Raw genomic sequence first — 21888 nt, forward strand, 5'->3', positions numbered from 1 at the left:
CGGGTTCGGGCGAGCGGGCGCGGGGCGGTTCCGGGTTCGGGTTCGGCGGCTGGAGGCGCGCGAGGCTTAGCTGCTGGATTTCAGTCGGCGCGACGGCTGGCTGGCGAACGTTCCGGCTGCGCTGCGTCGGATCTAAGCGGCGCGGCGTGGCTGGGCGTGTGAACGACGGCGTTGCGGACACGGCTTGGCTGAGGAATCGGCTGCGGCTCCTCAGCGTTGGATCGGGGCGTCGCGACGCGGCTGACTGCCCTTCCTCGGATCGACGCGGCGCGGCTGGTTCCGGCTGCAAACACGACTGGCGTGCGTAGCTGATCCTCGGCGTGCGGTGGCTTGACTTGGTTTGATGTCTCCGGCGCGGCTGGGCGTGTGGCGTGGGTAGGCGGCTAGGGTTTCGGCGGCGGCGGCGGCTTAAATGCTTTCTTTCTTCTTTTCTTTTTTTTTTTTTTTTTTTTTGATTTTCTTATGCGCGTCCCGAGGCTGCTTTAAAGAGGGAATTTATCTTTTTTTTTCTTTTTCCAATTCCTTTAATTAATTAGAAATAACCACCTACCATATCTCCAAATCTTTTGGAATTTACCAATTAACCCCCAACTGGTCCCCACATTTCTCCCTTAACCAACCAACCTTAGTTTTATAAAACTTCCCCAATTATTTCCAAAAAAATACTTATTATCATAAACCAAATGAAGATTTTCAACCTTAATTACTCGAGAATTAAAAAGACAAGGTTCTTCCAAGAAGTTTAAAATTCCCATAACCACACTTAATATTAATATTATTAGTGGTCCAAAATAACAAAGGAAACCGAAAAACGCTGGGCGTTACAATCTTCCCTCCTAAAAAAAAACTTTCGTCCTCGAAAGTTCTAATCCTCGAACAGCTCGGGGTGCTGGGCTCTCATGTCCTCTTCTTTCTCCCACGTTGCCTCTTCCACTCCATGGTTTTGCCAAAGGATTTTGACCAGTGGGATTTCTCGACTGCGAAGCTTCTTGACCTCCCTTGCCAGGACCTCGACAGGCTGCTCCTCGTAGCTCAGATCCTCGCTAACCTGCAGTGGCTCGAAGTCCACCACATGTGTTGGGTCTGCGACATATTTCCTCAGCATGGAGATATGGAATACGTCGTGCACTGCAGCAAACGATGGGGGGTAGCGCCAAGCGGTAAGCCACGGGGCCAATCCGCTCCAATATCTCGAACGGCCCTACGAAGCGTGGGCTCAGCTTCCCCTTCTTCGCGAACCTCAGAACACCCTTCATAGGCGCTACCTTCAGAAAGACCATATCTCCCACTTTAAACTCGAGGTCCTTACGTCGTACATCAGCGTAACTCTTCTGTCTGCTCTGGGCTGTCAGCATACGAGCTCGGATCTTCTGTATGGCTGCGTTGGTCGTCTGCACTAACTCGGGGCCTAGCATCCTCTGCTCTCCAACCTCGCCCCAGCAGACAGGGGATCTACAGCACTTGCCATACAGAGCCTCGAACGGTGCCATACCGATAGTAGCCTGGTAGCTGTTGTTATAGGCAAACTCCATCAGATGCAGATGGGAGTCCCAACTTCCTGAAAACTCTAGTACGCAGGCTCGCAGCATGTCTTCTAAAATCTGGTTCAATCTCTCTGTCTGACCATCAGTCTGAGGGTGGAATGCCGTGCTGAAGTCCAACCTTGTACCTAATGCAATTTGAAGTCCTTTCCAGAACTTCGATGTGAAACGGGCGTCTCTGTCTGAAATGATGGATACGGGTACTCCATGTAGTCTCACAATCTCTGTCATATATAGCTGCCCCCACTTACTGGCAGTGTAAGTGGATTTCCCTGGCACGAAATGGGCCGACTTCGTGAGTCTGTCGACCACGACCCAGATCACCGTGTAGCCCCTTAGGGTCTTGGGCAGTCCCGTAATAAAATCCATCGACACACTCTCCCACTTCCACCCTGGCACACTCAAGGGTTGCAACAACCCTGCTGGATGCTGCCTAGGTGCCTTCACCTGCTGGCACACCAAGCATCTACTGACAAAGTCTGCCACATCCCTCTTCATGCCCCTCCACCAATAGACACTCCTTAAGTCCTGGTACATCTTCGTACTCCCAGGGTGCATGGTAAACGGGGAACTGTGAGCCTCAGTCAAAAGCTCCGTCTTAACTGCGCTGTCTTCCGGCACACACAGGCGTCCTTCAAACATAAGGCCATCGTCAGAGGATATGGAGAAGCCTTCACCTTGCTCTGTCTCTACCACGCGACGCTTCTCTGCCAAATAAGGATCATTCAGCTGAGCAGCAATGATCTTTTGCCTCAAGGTTGGCTGAACTGTCAACTGAGCCAACTGTGCGGTAACCTCACCTACTGAGACTGCAATCTCTGCCCTCTCAAAGTCCCTGAGTAAGGGGGTCTGCTTGGTGATTAGCGCTGCTGAATGTGCAACTTTCCTACTTAGCGCATCAGCCACTACATTCGCTTTACCTGGGTGGTATAGGATCTCGCAGTCGTAGTCTTTCACCAACTCAAGCCACCTCCTCTGCCTCATGTTCAACTCCTTCTGGGTGAAGAAGTACTTCAGGCTCTTATGATCGGTGTAAATCTGAATCTTCTCACCGTACAGATAGTGCCTCCATATCTTCAGTGCAAAGACTACAGCTGCCAACTCCAAGTCATGGGTAGGGTAGTTCTGCTCATGGATCTTCAACTGGCGGGAGGCATAAGCAACTACCTTACCCTGCTGCATCAGGACACAACCTAGTCCCTTCTTGGAGGCGTCACTATAGATTACAAAGTTTCCCGAACCATCGGGCACTGTCAGGACCGGTGCAGTCACTAGCTTCTGTTTGAGCTCCTGAAAGCTCCTCTCGCAAGCTGGGCTCCAGACAAAAGGGGTTCCCTTCTTGGTCAACTGGGTCAACGGGCTGGCTATACGTGAGAAGTCTTCCACGAACCTCCTGTAGTAACCTGCCAAGCCCAGAAAACTTCGAATTTCACTAACCGTGGACGGTCGGGTCCAGTTGGTCACCGCTTCAATCTTTGCGGGATCTACTGAAACTCCCTCACTGGAAACCACGTGGCCAAGAAACGTCACCTTCCTTAACCAGAATTCACACTTGGAGAACTTGGCATACAACTTGTTGGCTCGAAGGGTCTCCAGAACTTGGTGTAAGTGCTCCTCGTGCTCAGCCTCAGTTTTTGAGTAAATGAGGATGTCGTCAATGAAGACTATGACGAACGAGTCTAGAAACTCCTTAAACACCCTGTTCATCAGATCCATGAATACTGCAGGAGCGTTAGTCAAGCCGAAAGACATCACAACGAATTCGTAATGTCCGTACCTCGATCGAAAGGCCGTCTTGGGGATGTCACCGTCCCTAATCCTCAACTGGTGATAGCCTGATCGCAGGTCGATCTTGGAGAAGACGGTGGCTCCCTGCAACTGATCGAACAGGTCATCAATCCTGGGCAAGGGGTAGCGGTTTTTGACTGTCACCTTGTTCAGCTCTCGGTAGTCAATACAAAGGCGCATTGACCCATCCTTCTTCTTCACGAACAATACTGGGGCTCCCCAAGGCGACACACTGGGCCGGATGAAGCCTTTGTCCAGCAACTCCTGTAACTGGACCTTCAACTCCTTTAGTTCGGCTGGAGCCATTCTGTAAGGGGCCCTCGAGATTGGGGCAGTGCCCGGCTCTAACTCGATAGCGAAGTCTACTTCTCTGGGAGGCGGAAGTCCTGGAAGTTCGTCTGGAAAAACATCGGGGTACTCTCTTACCACTGGTTCGGAAGATAGGGAAACTTCCGGCTCTCTCACATCCACTACGCTTGCCAAAATACCCCAAGTACCCTGGCTGAGTAGTTTACTAGCCTTCATGGCTGAGATGACCTTGGGTATACATACCATGCCTGCCCCCCTGAATTTGAAACTAGCCTCGGAGGGAGGGTTGAAGACAACTTCCTTGCCATAACAGTCTATATTTGCATGGTTGGCTGATAGCCAATCCATGCCTAGTATCACATCAAAATCCTGCATGTCTAACACTAGCAAGGTCACGTCTAACATACGATTCGCTATCTCTACCCGACATGCCTTTATTTGTTCTTTGGATAACAGGACCTCCCCAGATGGAGTAGAAACCGACAAAACACTACCCAAAGGCTCTACCTCTAAACCCACATGCTGAACGAAAACGGAGGATATAAACGAGTGGGATGACCCAGAGTCAAATAGCACAAAAGCATAGTGCCCCAAAATTGGGAGCGTACCTGTCACCATAGTGCCAGCTCGCTCAGCCTCCTGCCGGGGTAGTGGCGAAAACTCTCCCCTGCTGGGCCGCAGAAGGCTGGGGCGGTGTCGTCTCAAAGGGTTTCCGAGGACACATATCAGCAGTGTGCCCCGGCTGTCTACACCTAAAGCAGACTCCACTTCCAGCCAAGCAACGACCTCCGTGGACTCTCCCGCAGGTAGTACAAGCGGGTAGCTCTCTCAGAGTCCTCCCGGCTGCTGCAAGCTCCCGTCGGTGTCTCTGGAAGACACCTCCTGACCTCAGTGTTCGCTGCGGTGCTACGTCAGGCTGCGTCTCAACCTTTCTCTTCTGTCCCAAGGCTGACCCTCTGCCGGCAGCCTTAGACGCATCGGCTCTCTCAGGCAGGCTCAAATCCAGTGCTATACGTAGTGCATCAGCATGCGTGGCTGGGCGGAGGGCTCTGACAATGCCCTGAAGGTCTAGCCTGAGTCCTCTAACAAATTTCTCCGTCCTGGCAGCCTCATCTCTTACCATATCGGGAGCAAAGCGGGACAGCATATCGAACTCGGCGTCGTACTGCTCCACCGTCATGTCGCCTTGCTCCAAGTTTAGGAACTCTTGCAGCTTGGCGTGCTTCACATTGGCGGAGAAAAACTTAGCATAGAAGTTCTCCTTGAACTGCTCCCATGTTATTTTGCTTACATCGCCCCCTAGCATTCTCTCCGCGGTCTCCCACCAGGCGGTGCCCCTGTCCTCCAAGAAGAAGACTGCACACTGCACCTTCTGGTCTTCTGGGCACTTCATGTACCGGAAAATGGTCTCTATGGACGTCAACCACATTTGGGCCTTTGTGGGGTTGTCCATGGATCCGTCAAAGGTCTTGGGATTATACTTCCTGAAATCCCGTAAGTGTTTCGCCTCGGCCGACAGTTGAACTGGTACTGGTTGAGCTTCCTCAGGGGCTGGAGGAGCGACGGCCTGAGCCTGAACAGGGGCGGCCTGGGCCTGAGCAGGGGCGGCCTCGGCCTGAACAGGGGCGGCCTGGTTCTGCTGGGCGGCAAGGAAAGGCGCCAAAGCAGCTTGCAGCATGTCCTGATAACGCTGCTCCATTGCGGCGAGATCCGCCTGGGTGACCGGTGCGTTTGGGTCGACTGCCGGTGCAACAGGTGGCGCCTCCGGCTGGCCACGACCGGCTCCTCTGCCTCCCCTACCACCTCCTCGGCGTGTACCTCTATGTGGCGGCATTCTCCCTAAAATTCACCAACAAACTTCTCACCACAAGAACTTAACACCCTATATCTAGGTCTTAGACTATTCAGGCAAAATTGTAATCTTAACATTAGCAAGGCTTTAGACATACCTGGCGAGTGCCGAAGGACCGTATAGCCATAGGGTGAAGTAAAACCAAACAAAAATGACTTACATCGTAGGTCAGTCTACAGAACCTAAAACACTGTGCTCTGATACCAACTGTAACGACCCAACTCCTTATGCTGAATCGAAGTCATTACTAAATATAGAACAAGTGGTTTAAGTCTAAAAATTTTATTAAAAGCATACGGTTCAAGAAATTCATTTATAAAAACATAAACAAGGTAGTCATGCAAAAATGTAAAAACGTTCTGAAATCCTACTCGGGCCCTATCTACATAAAAGATAGTGAAAAATAAAAAGTACTCAAACTCAAATGCTAAAATCTGAAATAAGAAATAAGCGGAAGCGGTAGTCCCTATGGCCCTCCTCGGTCTCACTTCGGGTCGCTCGCCAGCTTGCCCTTGCCCTTGCCCCGTCCTCTACCTGAAAACATAAAATGGAGAGAATGAGTATAAAAATACTCAGTAAGGGACCCACTACTAGTCCCACTAGGTGCCTGTTAACTTCCTGTTAGAGTCCTGATAACTGGTACCCAATCTCTGGCACGTTCCCGAACACGTGCAATCATGCGCTCCCGTAGGAACGTAACTCTGGTCTTCGGTGCCCGGGGACACCTAGGACAGTCGGGATGCGAGGACCCCGTCGAGTCACTCGAGTCATGTCTATATCATGCTAGACTGGCGTCCCGTCGGACCACACAGTCCTCAATAGGTGGTGATCCCGAAGGACACCCATGCAGGTACGACTCTAACAGAATCAAGCTAACAGGTACCCTAATTTGCAGTATACATACACATGGCATCAGCATATTGAAGGAATGGAATTCCTAAAGCGAAAGCTTATGAACGCCCGTGCGAGTGAAATTCAATTTATGAAACCAATAAATTCAAAGAAAAATAATAAACATGCTTTTCATGGAAAAGGTGAAAATAAACTGACCTTTGTAGAACCAATTCTTCTTCCAAGCTTCGTGGCACCACAAAATCTTCCTCGTTATTCTCCAAGTAAAGAATCACAGAGAGTTGTGGGCTTCTGTAATTTTGGTGAGGGAAGAAGCTTTTGAGAGGATTTTGTTTTGTTGGGATACAGAGAGATCGTAAGATTGTCTTCTGCTGTTAAAAAAGAAACCTTTCTTTTTATTTTCTTTTAAAACAAATCTCAACAATGGAGGGGGAAGTTATCAAATAACTTCCCCATCCTTCCCACGTAGAATAACTCCCAAGGGAGTTATTCTATTCTATTTAAATATATTAATATATATATATATATATATATTAATTAAATTAAATAAAATCAATATAAATTTAATTAATATATATTATATCTCATATAACATAAAATTAATATAAATTTAATTACAAATATATTATATCTCATATAATATAAACTTTATATTATATCATATATAATATAACCAATGATTTAGATCTCTCATATAATCTATAGTTCTAATATGAATCGAATTCAATTTTAACCTATAGTTTATTTATGAATCTCATTCATATTACTATTATTATTTGAATCATATTCAAATATTAACTTCTCTCATAAAAAACTTTACATTATAATGTATCAAATAAATTATATTAATTGTATCATATACAATTTATTCCCTTTAATCAATTTGAACAATTCAAATTAAACCAAAATAAATTTGATTCTCATTTATCCTTATTGAGCTAACAAGGGGACCTTATGGACCTACAGATTGAAGCTCTAATGAAATGAGATTAATTAATTAAACTCTTTAATTAAATTTAATCTATATTCATTAACTATTAGTCATTCCACTAAAGACTAATAGTTGCACTCTTCTAACTGTAGATATATTTTTGTGTCCATTAGATATAACCAATCAACAGTGCAATGACCCTTCACAAATTGCTCGTAAGTACAGCTAGGCCAAAAATTACCGTTTTGCCCCTGTAGTTACATCTAACTCCTTAAGTACCATTGATTCCTCTAATGAACAATAATTATAGTCCTACTATAACTGAACTCCTCTCAGGCCAAGAGAGGGTGTGGCGCCACATTGTTCAAGCCCTGAAATCAACCCTTAAGAGAGCAAATTCTCTACTTACTCCATCTATAGAGAAGGAGTGAATTCCTTCTTGTGTAGCTGCGTTCCCAGCTCCCCAATCAGACGAATCCCCAAAATGGTAGGCATATTGAGTCGGCTACATAGGCCACTCTCACCCATACAAATCAAAGGATCGCCTACATAGGCAGGAGTTCACAACTCACTCAAGATTCAGGTCAAGTCACCTATAGTCATCCTGGTGAAATGTAGTCTCAACTAGTAACGGTGTTAATAAGAGAGACTATTCATTTCATGGTCCGGTCTTATACAAACTCTTTGTATAGAATACCCCCGCTCTAATGTCTCGACATAAATGATTAGGATCAAATCATTTGTAGCACTTTAGAACAATTGTAACAACTACAAAGCAGACCGTATTCGTAGTGTCACCAGGATAAGGTATCCAGCCTTATCCATTTACTACAGACCATTTAGGTTATCACTTAAACATGATCCACTTGTATGTCTCTACATACATGTTTAGGTTACAGAAGATAACCTTGGATGTTAGTTTATTGGTTTTGTGAGTTAATGCAACTAAATATCAAATCAAATAAAATAAAACACTTTATTTTATTAGATAAATAAAAAGTTTGTATTATATATACAATTACAAACTACAAGACCACGAGATTTAGGGCATCAACCCCAACAATCTCCCACTTGTCCTAAAGCTAGTGGGGTGTACAAAATAAAAAAATAAAATACTATAATAGTACACAAAACAAGAAACTAGGGCATACAATATGCACCCAGTAAATCTCCCACTTGCCCTAGGTTAAATGTGGCATGTCACGTAGACCCAGACTCTCTAGGTGACCCTCAAACACCTTAGCCGTGAGGGGCTTTGTAAACGGATCAGCAACATTGTGTGTCGAAGCTATCTGTGTGACGATCACGTCCCCTCGATGCACTATCTCTCGAATCAAGTGATACTTGCGCTCAATATGCTTTCCACGCTTGTGGCTTCTGGGCTCCCTAGAATTAGCCACAGCCCCACTATTATCACAGTAAAGAGTAATTGGCTTTGACATGTTTGGAACGACTTCCAAATCAATCAAGAAATTTCTAAGCCAAACAGCCTCTTTGGCAGCTTCACAAGCTGCAACGTACTCTGCCTCCATAGTGGAGTCAGCAATACATCCTTGCTTGATACTTCTCCAAACTACAGCTCCTCCGTTAAGAGTGAACACTGAACCTGAAGTAGATTTCCTAGAATCTCTATCAGTCTGAAAGTCAGAGTCTGTGTATCCTGTAAGAATCAAATCCTTAGAACCATACACAAGCGTGTAGTCCCTCGTTCTCCTAAGATACTTGAGGATAGTTTTAACGGCAGTCCAATGAGCTAATCCTGGATTAGATTGATATCTACTGACTATCCCCACCGCATAACAAATGTCAGGTCTAGGACATAACATCGCATACATCAAGCTGCCAACAGCTGATGCATAGGGGATATGTCTCATTTCCTCAACGTCTTGAGGTGTCTTAGGACACTGTTCTTTAGACAAAGTAACTCCATGCCTGAAAGGTAGTAAGCCTCTCTTGGAGTTTTGCATTGAATATTTAACAACTATTTTGTCAATATACGATGCTTGAGACAAAGCTAGCATTTTGTTCTTACGATCTCTAAAGATCTGAATACCCAGAACAAATTGTGCCTCTCCCAAATCTTTCATTTGAAATTGGGTTGCTAGCCATTGTTTGATGTCAGTTAGTAAACCTATATCATTCCCAATGAGTAGGATATCATCTACGTACAAAACTAAGAAAGCTACTGATTTGTTGATGATTCTTTTGTAGACACAAGGTTCATCAACGATTTGATCAAATCCATAAGATTTTATTGCGGTATCAAATCTTATGTTCCAAGATCGAGAAGCTTGTTTTAATCCATAAATAGAACGATTAAGCTTGCAAATCTTTTGCTCTTGACCTGGAATTATGAATCCTTCTGGTTGTTGCATATAGATGGTCTCCTCAAGATTGCCATTCAAAAAGGCAGTCTTTACATCCATTTGCCAAATCTCATAGTCAAAATATGCAGCAATGGACAAAAGTATTCGAATAGACTTTAACATGGCAACAGGTGAGAAAGTCTCCTCATAGTCAACTCCCTCAACTTGGGTATAACCCTTTGCCACTAGTCTAGCTTTAAAAGTTTGTACCTTACCATATGCACCTCTTTTTCTCTTGTAGATCCATTTACAACCTATAGGTTTTACCCCATCAGGTTGATCTACAAGATCCCAGACCGAATTGAAGTACATAGACTCCAATTCAAGATTCATAGCTTTGATCCATTCATCTTTATCCACATCCTCCATTGCCTTCTTAAAAGTCAATGGATCCTCAATGTCGCCATCAGATATGACAGTTAAGGTTTCAGTTAAACTCATATAACGAATAGGTAAGTTTGTAACCCTCCCACTTCGTCGAGGTTCCCTCAACGATTGAGGTTGATGTGTCCGAGTAGATGAACCGACATGAACAACTCTTGTTAATGCACTAGGCTCTTCAACAACTCTTGTTGAAGGTTCAGTAGTTTCTTTGGAAAGTTCATTTAATACTATCTTACTACGCGGTTTGTGCTCCCTTATGTGGTCCTCTTCTAAAAATGTAGCATTTGTCGATACAAACACTTTATTATCTTTAGGATCATAGAAGTAACCACCTCTAGTTCCTTTGGGGTAGCCTACAAATAAACATAATTTTGAACGAGGTTCCAATTTCTTAGGGTTATTCTCAAGCACGTGTGCTGGACAACCCCAAATTCTGAAATGACGTAAACTACCTTTACGACCATTCCATAATTTTAAAGGTGTTTCAGAAACACTTTTAGATGGAACACAATTCAAAATATAGACTGCAGTTTGCACTGCATAACCCCAAAACGAATTAGGTAAGTGAGCGTAACTCATCATAGACCGAACCATGTCCAACAAGGTTCGATTTCTCCTTTCTGATACACCATTCTGTTGAGGTGTACCAGGTGCTGAGAGTTGAGATACAATTCCACATTCCATCAAATAGTTTTGGAATTTCAAATCCATATACTCTCCACCTCGATCCGATCGAAATGTTTTAATAGTTTTACTTAATGCGTTTTCAACTTCAGCCTTGTATTCCTTGAACTTTTCAAGGGCTTCAGACTTATGTTGCATTAAATAAACATACCCATATCTTGAATAATCATCAGTAAAAGTGATGAAATATTCAAATCCTCCTCTTGCTTTAACATTCATAGGACCACATAGATCTGAATGTACAAGTTCTAGAGGTTCTTTGGCCCTATGACCTTTTCCAGTAAAAGGTCTTTTGGTCATCTTACCTTCAAGGCATGACTCACATACAGGTAAAGAATTTTCTTCTAACTCACTTAGAAGTCCATTCTTTACTAATCTCTCAATTCTATTGAGATTTATATGCCCTAATCTTAGGTGCCAAAGATGAGCATTTTCTTTTGGAGAAATTTTAAGTCTTTTATTTTGAGTTATTGCAGTTTTGAACATTTCAGTATTAAGAAGAGCTTTAGATGTTAATGATCTTAACACATAAAGATTATTTTCTAACTTTGCAGAACAAATCTCAACACCATTTTTGTAAATAAACACTTTATTTACATTAAAAGTTAACGAGTAAGATTGTTCTAGTAAGCACTTTACAGAAATCAAATTCCTTTTTAAATCAGGAACAACATATACATTTTCTAATAAAAGAAAAGATTTCTGTAAACAAAGTCGAAGCCCTCCCACTGCAATTGCTGAGACGACATGCCCAGTTCCAACTCGCATCGTCATCTCTCCAGTCTCCAACTGCCGCCAGGAACTAATTCCCTGAAATGAAGAACAAACATGATTAGTGGCACCTGAATCTATTATCCAGGCTGAATCATCATTTTCCACTAAACAAGTCTCTAGCACTAGTAAATCATATTTACCTTGTTTAGCCTTCTTCTTTTCTGCCAAGTACTTGGGACAGTTTCTCTTCCAATGTCCCTCTTGGTTGCAATGGAAACATATTCCCTTTGCAGCTTTGGTTTTCTTGGTCGTTTTAGCAGCAGCGAGGTTAGCTTTATTTCCTTGGCCACCCTTCTTCTTCTTCCACTTCTTATTGCCAGATGAAGAAGGCATAGACTTTGTTCCTGAGGTCGAACCCCTATGGAACTTTCTTGTGGAAGTAGCAACATTTGCCTCTCCCTTCTGTCCCTTGATTTTCATCAGAGACTCAAAAGTCTGTAGCTCGTTGAGAAGGGTGGTAAGGGTATAAGCAATCTTATTCATAACAGCATTGCTTCTAAATTGCAGGAAACTCTCTGGCAGAGATTCCAAAATAAAGCTAACCTGACTGGCTTCATCGATGACAGCCCCATTCATTTCTGCCACGTTGAAATGAACCATCATATTGAGAACATGTTCTCGCACTGAGGCTCCCTCATTCATACGGGCATTATAAATGTATTTCAGAGCATCATGCTTGATCTGATAAGAGGCCTGACCAAACATCTCCTGCAAGGAGTCCATAATCTCACGAGCAGTGAGCATTGATTCATGTTTCTTGGCCAATACTTCAGATAAGCTTGCCAAGATGTATGCTCGGGCTTTTTCATTTGCCTTGGCCCAACGCTCATATGGTTCTCGAACAGTTCGAGTTGCATTAGCAGCTGGGACTTGAGGACACTCCTCAACTAGGACAAATCTAAGGTCATCGATGATTAGCACAGTGTTGATAGTATTTTTCCAAGATGCATAATTATTGCCATTAAGTTTATCAGCAGCCAGCATATTCAAAGTAGCACTCGTCATTATCAAATTACTGAAAACATACAATTTATTTATATTAGTTATACTAGCATTTTCCATATAAAACCAATCAATTTAGCAAAATTTTAATGTATCCTAAGTGATATCTATTTTGCAATGATGCTTCAGTGAGGTAGGATAAAAAATCTCCGTAGGGTGATTAATTATCCCTTCACTAAATTGAGACAATCTCAACTAAATATTACACTAGAATAACTCTTATTCCTATAATAGTTAGTCATCATTGTTTAGTCAAGAAATGATTAACTTACTTAAAAATTTCTTGTAAGTGTAACCTTTCATTTTAGATTCTAGAGTTCCGCCCCAATAAGTAATCCGTAGGGAAAAAACCGATTGGAGCAAAAACTAAAGAAATCTTATCCATTTCTGGAGTTTGAGTAAAATCTAATGCAAACACCTTCCGTAGGGGAACACAAGCAAAGGTGCCTCAAGGCCAAGCATGAGAATTTACTAAAAACTAATGAAAGAGACCGCGGGATGTGTTGACACACATCCCTCTCCCACTTACTATAAACACTATCTCCATTCACCTTGTTATTGACTTACACAAACACCATCCGTAGGGGGACACAAGCAAAGGTGCCTCGAGGCCGAGCATAAGTCTCACGGTGTGAATGTTTAAGGAGAAACATGAAAAGAAAAATGAAGTATCATATACCTCATTTCCTCCCACTTAGTGTTTTACTTAAAAAACAACTTAGAAAATACGGCTAATTATTTATCTAAGTCCATTGTTAAATTGGCCCAATATAACTCTTATATTGGATTGTTTAACAATATATGATTATTGTTCATCAAACACTTTGATAAATATAATCATGTATTGCATGCTTATAAAATGTTTGACTAATTCACCTTCCAGGTCAGTTCCCAGGTAGGGGTGTTCCGTTACCGTCAGCTTAAGTACCCCAGCCTAGACAGAACCTTCCTTAGACAAAGGTCCCTTATAGACAAATATTTTATAAATTTAATCTTTTATTGATATCATTTTAATCCTAATAAAACGAGAAAAGATTAACCCTATTTCTAATCTCATTAGAAATATTATTCATTAAGGTCTAGGTGAATTAATTTTAAACTATTTAAAACTAATTGTGACCTTATGTTAGCATGCAACTCTTTATTATAGATTTTAATTCTAAATTCATAAACTTATAACACTTATAAGGAAAGAAAATAATTAAAAACTATAAACATGCAATTCTAATGTCATTTAATATATATATTCTCTAAGTAATGACATGCTCAATGCATTTTCATTTTCATCACACAATACAACAATTATATTAATGCAATGAAAATAAAAACATCCATCAATCAAACTATATAATACAACATGTTAAATTATAGGATGATGCATGGATATATTAATTATACATGCTATCATATAATATAACAATTATATTAAATATGATGCATGAGCATGCTTAGAAAATCATGCAACTAAAATACAACACTTATATTTAAGTATGATGCATGATAATTATAATCCTAAGGTGGGATTTTAAACTATATGACATACATTATGTATATAATTAGTTTAATAAAACATCACATGCAGTAAAATATTAAAAGCAAAATAGACCGAATTTGGCACTCCTAAAAAAAATAATCAAATTAATATAATCAAATTATATTAATTTAATTAATTGAAACAAAAAAAAATGAAAAACCGCACGATCTGGAACTCGAAGCCACGACCTCTTGCAACAGAAATGGACAACAAGCCACTGCACCAGGAAGCAATCCACGATGTTTGGAAGACGCGCATAATAGATATATTTGTTTTGTTTTGTTTTTTTTTTTTTTAATAACAAAATCTGCTGCAACTCTGTACAGATTTGAATCTGTACGAACTGGAAAAAAAAAACTCCGTAATGCCTCCGAAAATCGTTCATCAACCCAGCAACACTTGCCTCGAACGACATGGACTTACAGACTCGATTACAGAATTAAAATGGCCAAAACAACAGCCCCTTACATCAATCAAATTAATGAAAAATAAAAAAAATTGTAATCTAAGGTGCCAAAATCGAAAACATCTATTTTGCAAACCCACATACAACAATGCAGAGAAAAAATACCCACCTTTTCTTTGAATTTTGTTTCAAAAAAAAATTGAAAAAACAATTGCACGATTTGGCTCTGATACCAATTGAAGGAATGGAATTCCTAAAGCGAAAGCTTATGAACGCCCGTGCGAGTGAAATTCAATTTATGAAACCAATAAATTCAAAGAAAAATAATAAACATGCTTTTCATGGAAAAGGTGAAAATAAACTGACCTTTGTAGAACCAATTCTTCTTCCAAGCTTCGTGGCACCACAAAATCTTCCTCGTTATTCTCCAAGTAAAGAATCACAGAGAGTTGTGGGCTTCTGTAATTTTGGTGAGGGAAGAAGCTTTTGAGAGGATTTTGTTTTGTTGGGATACAGAGAGATCGTAAGATTGTCTTCTGCTGTTAAAAAAGAAACCTTTCTTTTTATTTTCTTTTAAAACAAATCTCAACAATGGAGGGGGAAGTTATCAAATAACTTCCCCATCCTTCCCACGTAGAATAACTCCCAAGGGAGTTATTCTATTCTATTTAAATATATTAATATATATATATATATATATATTAATTAAATTAAATAAAATCAATATAAATTTAATTAATATATATTATATCTCATATAACATAAAATTAATATAAATTTAATTACAAATATATTATATCTCATATAATATAAACTTTATATTATATCATATATAATATAACCAATGATTTAGATCTCTCATATAATCTATAGTTCTAATATGAATCGAATTCAATTTTAACCTATAGTTTATTTATGAATCTCATTCATATTACTATTATTATTTGAATCATATTCAAATATTAACTTCTCTCATAAAAAACTTTACATTATAATGTATCAAATAAATTATATTAATTGTATCATATACAATTTATTCCCTTTAATCAATTTGAACAATTCAAATTAAACCAAAATAAATTTGATTCTCATTTATCCTTATTGAGCTAACAAGGGGACCTTATGGACCTACAGATTGAAGCTCTAATGAAATGAGATTAATTAATTAAACTCTTTAATTAAATTTAATCTATATTCATTAACTATTAGTCATTCCACTAAAGACTAATAGTTGCACTCTTCTAACTGTAGATATATTTTTGTGTCCATTAGATATAACCAATCAACAGTGCAATGACCCTTCACAAATTGCTCGTAAGTACAGCTAGGCCAAAAATTACCGTTTTGCCCCTGTAGTTACATCTAACTCCTTAAGTACCATTGATTCCTCTAATGAACAATAATTATAGTCCTACTATAACTGAACTCCTCTCAGGCCAAGAGAGGGTGTGGCGCCACATTGTTCAAGCCCTGAAATCAACCCTTAAGAGAGCAAATTCTCTACTTACTCCATCTATAGAGAAGGAGTGAATTCCTTCTTGTGTAGCTGCGTTCCCAGCTCCCCAATCAGACGAATCCCCAAAATGGTAGGCATATTGAGTCGGCTACATAGGCCACTCTCACCCATACAAATCAAAGGATCGCCTACATAGGCAGGAGTTCACAACTCACTCAAGATTCAGGTCAAGTCACCTATAGTCATCCTGGTGAAATGTAGTCTCAACTAGTAACGGTGTTAATAAGAGAGACTATTCATTTCATGGTCCGGTCTTATACAAACTCTTTGTATAGAATACCCCCGCTCTAATGTCTCGACATAAATGATTAGGATCAAATCATTTGTAGCACTTTAGAACAATTGTAACAACTACAAAGCAGACCGTATTCGTAGTGTCACCAGGATAAGGTATCCAGCCTTATCCATTTACTACAGACCATTTAGGTTATCACTTAAACATGATCCACTTGTATGTCTCTACATACATGTTTAGGTTACAGAAGATAACCTTGGATGTTAGTTTATTGGTTTTGTGAGTTAATGCAACTAAATATCAAATCAAATAAAATAAAACACTTTATTTTATTAGATAAATAAAAAGTTTGTATTATATATACAATTACAAACTACAAGACCACGAGATTTAGGGCATCAACCCCAACACATATAACATGTCACATAAATCATTTCTACACTCTCCGTCCCGACATTCGTCGTAACCATAATAAATCTTGCCACGCATAACAGGCTATAGCACAACTATATCGTCATTTGCATCATACTAACATTTATTTCAGGCATCATACTGTCAAACTCTCAATATGCAACATAGGGCATACACAGTCTCATACTTCAAACATGAAACTAGTAGTAGAATCTCTTACCTGGAGATCTACTTGTCGAGTCCTAACCGCGAGGCAGTACGTTTTCCAAGCGACGAAGTCCTAACTGTTTAATAAGTCAAAATTCGTAAATAGGTCGCCAACGACCAACGGTTCGAGACTCAATTGAATTTAACTTACCCTAGAAGGAGGTTGCAGTGCTCGAGCCCCTACTGAAGAAATCCCGCGCTACAGTAATTTCCTGGTCCAAGACGTCCCTTGAGAAAAATAATTGAATTTAGACCCAATTTAATTTAACTAACGTCCGAGCATGGAGTCTTACCGGAAAAACCACAATAATTAAATGGATTACCAAAATTTAGGTGGATGGAGCCAATTTAGTCCTGGCGGCTCGGCTGGAAGAAGACAGGACCGGCTCGGCTCGGTACAGGAAGCTACGCGGGCGGCTCGGCTTGCAACAGGGAGGGGATGCGGCTCGGCTCGCGTCAGCAAGGAGGCGCGGCTCGGCTTGCAGTGCAGGCGGCGCGGCGCGGCTTGCACGCGGGGAGAGCTAGGCACGTGTGGGCACGGGCGCGGGTTCGGTTTCGGGTTCGGGCGAGCGGGCGCGGGGCGGTTCCGGGTTCGGGTTCGGCGGCTGGAGGCGCGCGAGGCTTAGCTGCTGGATTTCAGTCGGCGCGACGGCTGGCTGGCGAACGTTCCGGCTGCGCTGCGTCGGATCTAAGCGGCGCGGCGTGGCTGGGCGTGTGAACGACGGCGTTGCGGACATGGCTTGGCTGAGGAATCGGCTGCGGCTCCTCAGCGTTGGATCGGGGCGTCGCGACGCGGCTGACTGCCCTTCCTCGGATCGACGCGGCGCGGCTGGTTCCGGCTGCAAACACGACTGGCGTGCGTAGCTGATCCTCGGCGTGCGGTGGCTTGACTTGGTTTGATGTCTCCGGCGCGGCTGGGCGTGTGGCGTGGGTAGGCGGCTAGGGTTTCGGCGGCGGCGGCGGCTTAAATGCTTTCTTTCTTCTTTTCTTTTTTTTTTTTTTTTTTTTTTGATTTTCTTATGCGCGTCCCGAGGCTGCTTTAAAGAGGGAATTTATCTTTTTTTTTCTTTTTCCAATTCCTTTAATTAATTAGAAATAACCACCTACCATATCTCCAAATCTTTTGGAATTTACCAATTAACCCCCAACTGGTCCCCACATTTCTCCCTTAACCAACCAACCTTAGTTTTATAAAACTTCCCCAATTATTTCCAAAAAAATACTTATTATCATAAACCAAATGAAGATTTTCAACCTTAATTACTCGAGAATTAAAAAGACAAGGTTCTTCCAAGAAGTTTAAAATTCCCATAACCACACTTAATATTAATATTATTAGTGGTCCAAAATAACAAAGGAAACCGAAAAACGCTGGGCGTTACAATATATATATATATATATGAGAGTAGGTATGATTAAACTAGTTAGGTATGAAGTTTATTTGAAATGGGTCCATAAAGAAAGTGTCAAATCCCTACAAAGTCAAATCACTTATCCAAATTAATCTTCATTATTGAACTATTAACAACATTGCTTTCAATGATGTCTATTTAGTTAAAGTGATGAACATTAATTATTAGGAGTGAAATCTTAGTTAGCTTTGCTATATTGAAAAATCAAGAGTGCTTTTGTACCCAACAAAAGCTTCAACACACACATATATATAGGTCCACTTCTTCCATTGTCTATATAAAATACGAAGAATAATATTAATTATATTCCGACATATTAAAATATAGAAATTATTGCAATTATTTTAATTGTACTTTATTATAATTAATGAGTTAATAAAGTCTATATTTATATATATATATATATATAATATATATATATATATATACCTTTTTTATTTTATATTTTAAGATTATAGGATATAATATATATCCTAAACTAGTAAAAATACTATTTTATCTAGCTAGTTTCAATAATTATCCTTATATAACTATAGAAAAGGAAAATTTGACCAAGAAAGTTGATTAAATGATTATTTCAAAGGCTATTTTCAAATATAGTAAATAAGTTGGAAACTATTTACAAACTATAACAAAATCATCAAATTCTCTATAGTTTATTTGAGTTTTTTTTTTTGCTATATTTTGTAAATAGTTTCAATTTTTCGTTGTTTATGATAAATCCTTTTATTTTTCTAAATCCTATAATTTCAAACCATAGAAAATTATAGTTTGAAATGAATGTTAATAAAAGTTTTGTATTTAGATGAGGAAATAAATCAGTTACTCCACCCTACAACAACTTCATTTGAATCTTTTTATTCTTAAAAACCAATCCTTGTGAATTTATTTTATTTTTAAAATTCTTCTCAAAATTAAAACATGTTTTTATGAGTGCGTGAATAATTACTTATCAAAAATAAAATAGTTATCTAACGAAGCTGAAACAAAAAAAAAAAAAAAGTGAAACAAAAGAGATTAAAGTACGAGACTTTGATAATACCGACTAGCAAATAAATTTAAAACGTAAAAGAATTTTCTAAAAGGAAAGAAAAAACATGAAAGGGGGGACAGATTAACATGTGGAAAAAGGATCTTTTGAGGGCACAAAAGCATGTGACTGAATTGACATTAACCTAAATTTAAGCTCTCTTCTTCCTTCACTTTCCTTCCCATTAAAGCAACCAAAACCCTATTTCTTACAAAACCTCTTTCTCCTTTCCTTTTTTTCTTTATATGTTTTGTTTATTATTTTCCTTTCTTTTATTGCCAAAAAAAAAAAGAAAAAAGAAAAAAGAAATCCCACTAATTTATTTATTGATTTATTGATTTAGATTTTCCTTTGATATTTTTCATTTATATACAACTTGACTAGTAGGTTGTGTAGAAGCAAAATACACATTTTTCATGAGCCCTAAAGTATGAAGGCCTCACTCACTCTTCTTTCCATTTTTGTATAAACTTCAATCTCCCCCACAAACTTTTCTCTCTTCTCTCCACAAACTTATATTGAGTAACCATTTAGAAACCACTGATTTCAACATGCTTTCCATAAAAATAATACTTCAATTCTTTTGATGCTACATTATATTCAACCTAACATAGTTTGATAGATGTGACATCAATTATATTTTCAAAGGTTGATGGCCGTTTAATATGAGAATTAGATGGCAAGTACATAAGAAAATGTCTTCAAAGTTTGTGTAAGGTTTGTTAGATATATAGTAAACGGAAAGAAATGAGAAACCATGTAACTTTTGGTCACATCTAGAGATAATGGAGTCAACAACAATGTTGATGCGTGTTTGTATAAATGTGAGGATGGAGAAACTATTGGGAAGTTTTGTTTTCTAATAATGTGTGGATTTGGATTAAAAAATTTGTATGATCTAGCCTGATAACGACTAAATTATTTAATTTGAATGCCGAAGAGTTATCTAAAGGGACCTCATTAAATTAAGATGTTCAATCGTTGTCCTAATAACATGACTATTTTTTAAAAGATAGTTAGTTTGTTTAATACCTATTTCAAATATAGCTATCAAGAACCTAGCCCAGTCGACACATGTATGTATTGAGAACTAAAAGACTTCAAATTCAAATCCTCTGCACCAACTTGTACTAAAAAAATAAGAGTATTGATATATTATAACTATTTAAGGATTTTTTTTATTATTATCTACGAGTATTCGAATCAGCTTAGGAGTCCTTGTAGAATAATTATCCCAAGTACTTAAGGTTGGTAGTTTGAATTTGCATTAAATGCAACTCGAACTTCATTTATGAGACCTCAAGTTATATTAAATGAAGAAGTTGATATATGTTGTATCAAACGTCGTCATTAATTTCTTTTTCTTTCCTTTCCTTTTTTTCTTTTTTTTTTTTTGGTAAAAATAGAAACCTCCTCAACTTATTTATTAATATGAGTTCTCTCATTCTCTCGAATGATCGTTGTATCTTCATAATAGAGTGTCAAATAACCTAGCTACAAATAAACGACACACTAACTAGTAATGTTGCTCAAACACTTTTCATCATATAACATCTAATCAACATCAGAAAGTCAAACGTTTGAATTCTCCATAGTCATAATACATTATATATATATATATATATCATTGAACCGGCCATTAGGGTATTCTCGACTTTTCACCATATAACATCTAATCAACATCTTGGCCTAATTTAAGTACAATTTGGAGATGGTGTAGAGATTTTGTCATTTAGGATATAAAGTTGTTTCCTATATTTATAAGAAACTTTTTTCTTCATTTAGCTTTGAAATTTGAATACTTTATTTTCTTGTAAAGTTAGGTTGTTTATATATACCCTGTTTTGAATAAACCCTAACTTTTAGTTTTGGGGACATGTTTGGCAATAGTTTATTTACTTTTCTATTTCTATGATAGTTTTGACCTAAATTATTAAAGTTTGTCTCTTTCTTTTCTATTTTTAATATACTTCCCTTCACATTCATCAATTACGTCCCAAATTTCCCTATATATTTTGTATATCATATTATTCTTTATGTTATAAAATTATATTAATCCTAGAGACGTGGGGTTTATTCTACATTTATTAGTCCTAGTTTTTAGTATATTATTCAAACTAAGATAAGTCTAAAATCCTGACGTATTATTGAGATATGATTAAAGTATACGCATTTGCTTAAGTTATAAGATTTGAATCTATCATTCTCACATGTGGTTGAACTCAAAAGACAAAAAAAAAAATGACGAAATATAAAAATAGATTCGCATTTCGTTTTTTTAGAATGAAGATAGATAACATCTTCAAATTTATGAATTTTGCATGCATGAAAAATATATCTTTCTCGGTTAAGGAAAATTGTTTTAAATAATCCTATCTATGCCTATTTTATTGTAGTTCATTGTAGATAGACCGTAACATATATTTTATAAATATTTTGATTCGTTTTACTATATCACTCGATTAATCATTGTTTTATTCTAAAAAAAATTAATTAAAATGCTTTATAATATATGCATGTTTTGTGTTTGTTTTGAAGGATTTTTGGGTGAGGATGTCTTAAAATATTAATTATTCCACCAACACTCTTTTATCTTCCCCTAATTTGTATATTAGTTTAGTATAATTTCGCTTTTTATAGAATCATGTGTTGTA

The sequence above is a fragment of the Cucumis melo genome, chromosome 11 (genome assembly GCF_025177605.1).
Source record: "Cucumis melo cultivar AY chromosome 11, USDA_Cmelo_AY_1.0, whole genome shotgun sequence".
Taxonomy (NCBI): Eukaryota; Viridiplantae; Streptophyta; class Magnoliopsida; order Cucurbitales; family Cucurbitaceae; genus Cucumis; species Cucumis melo.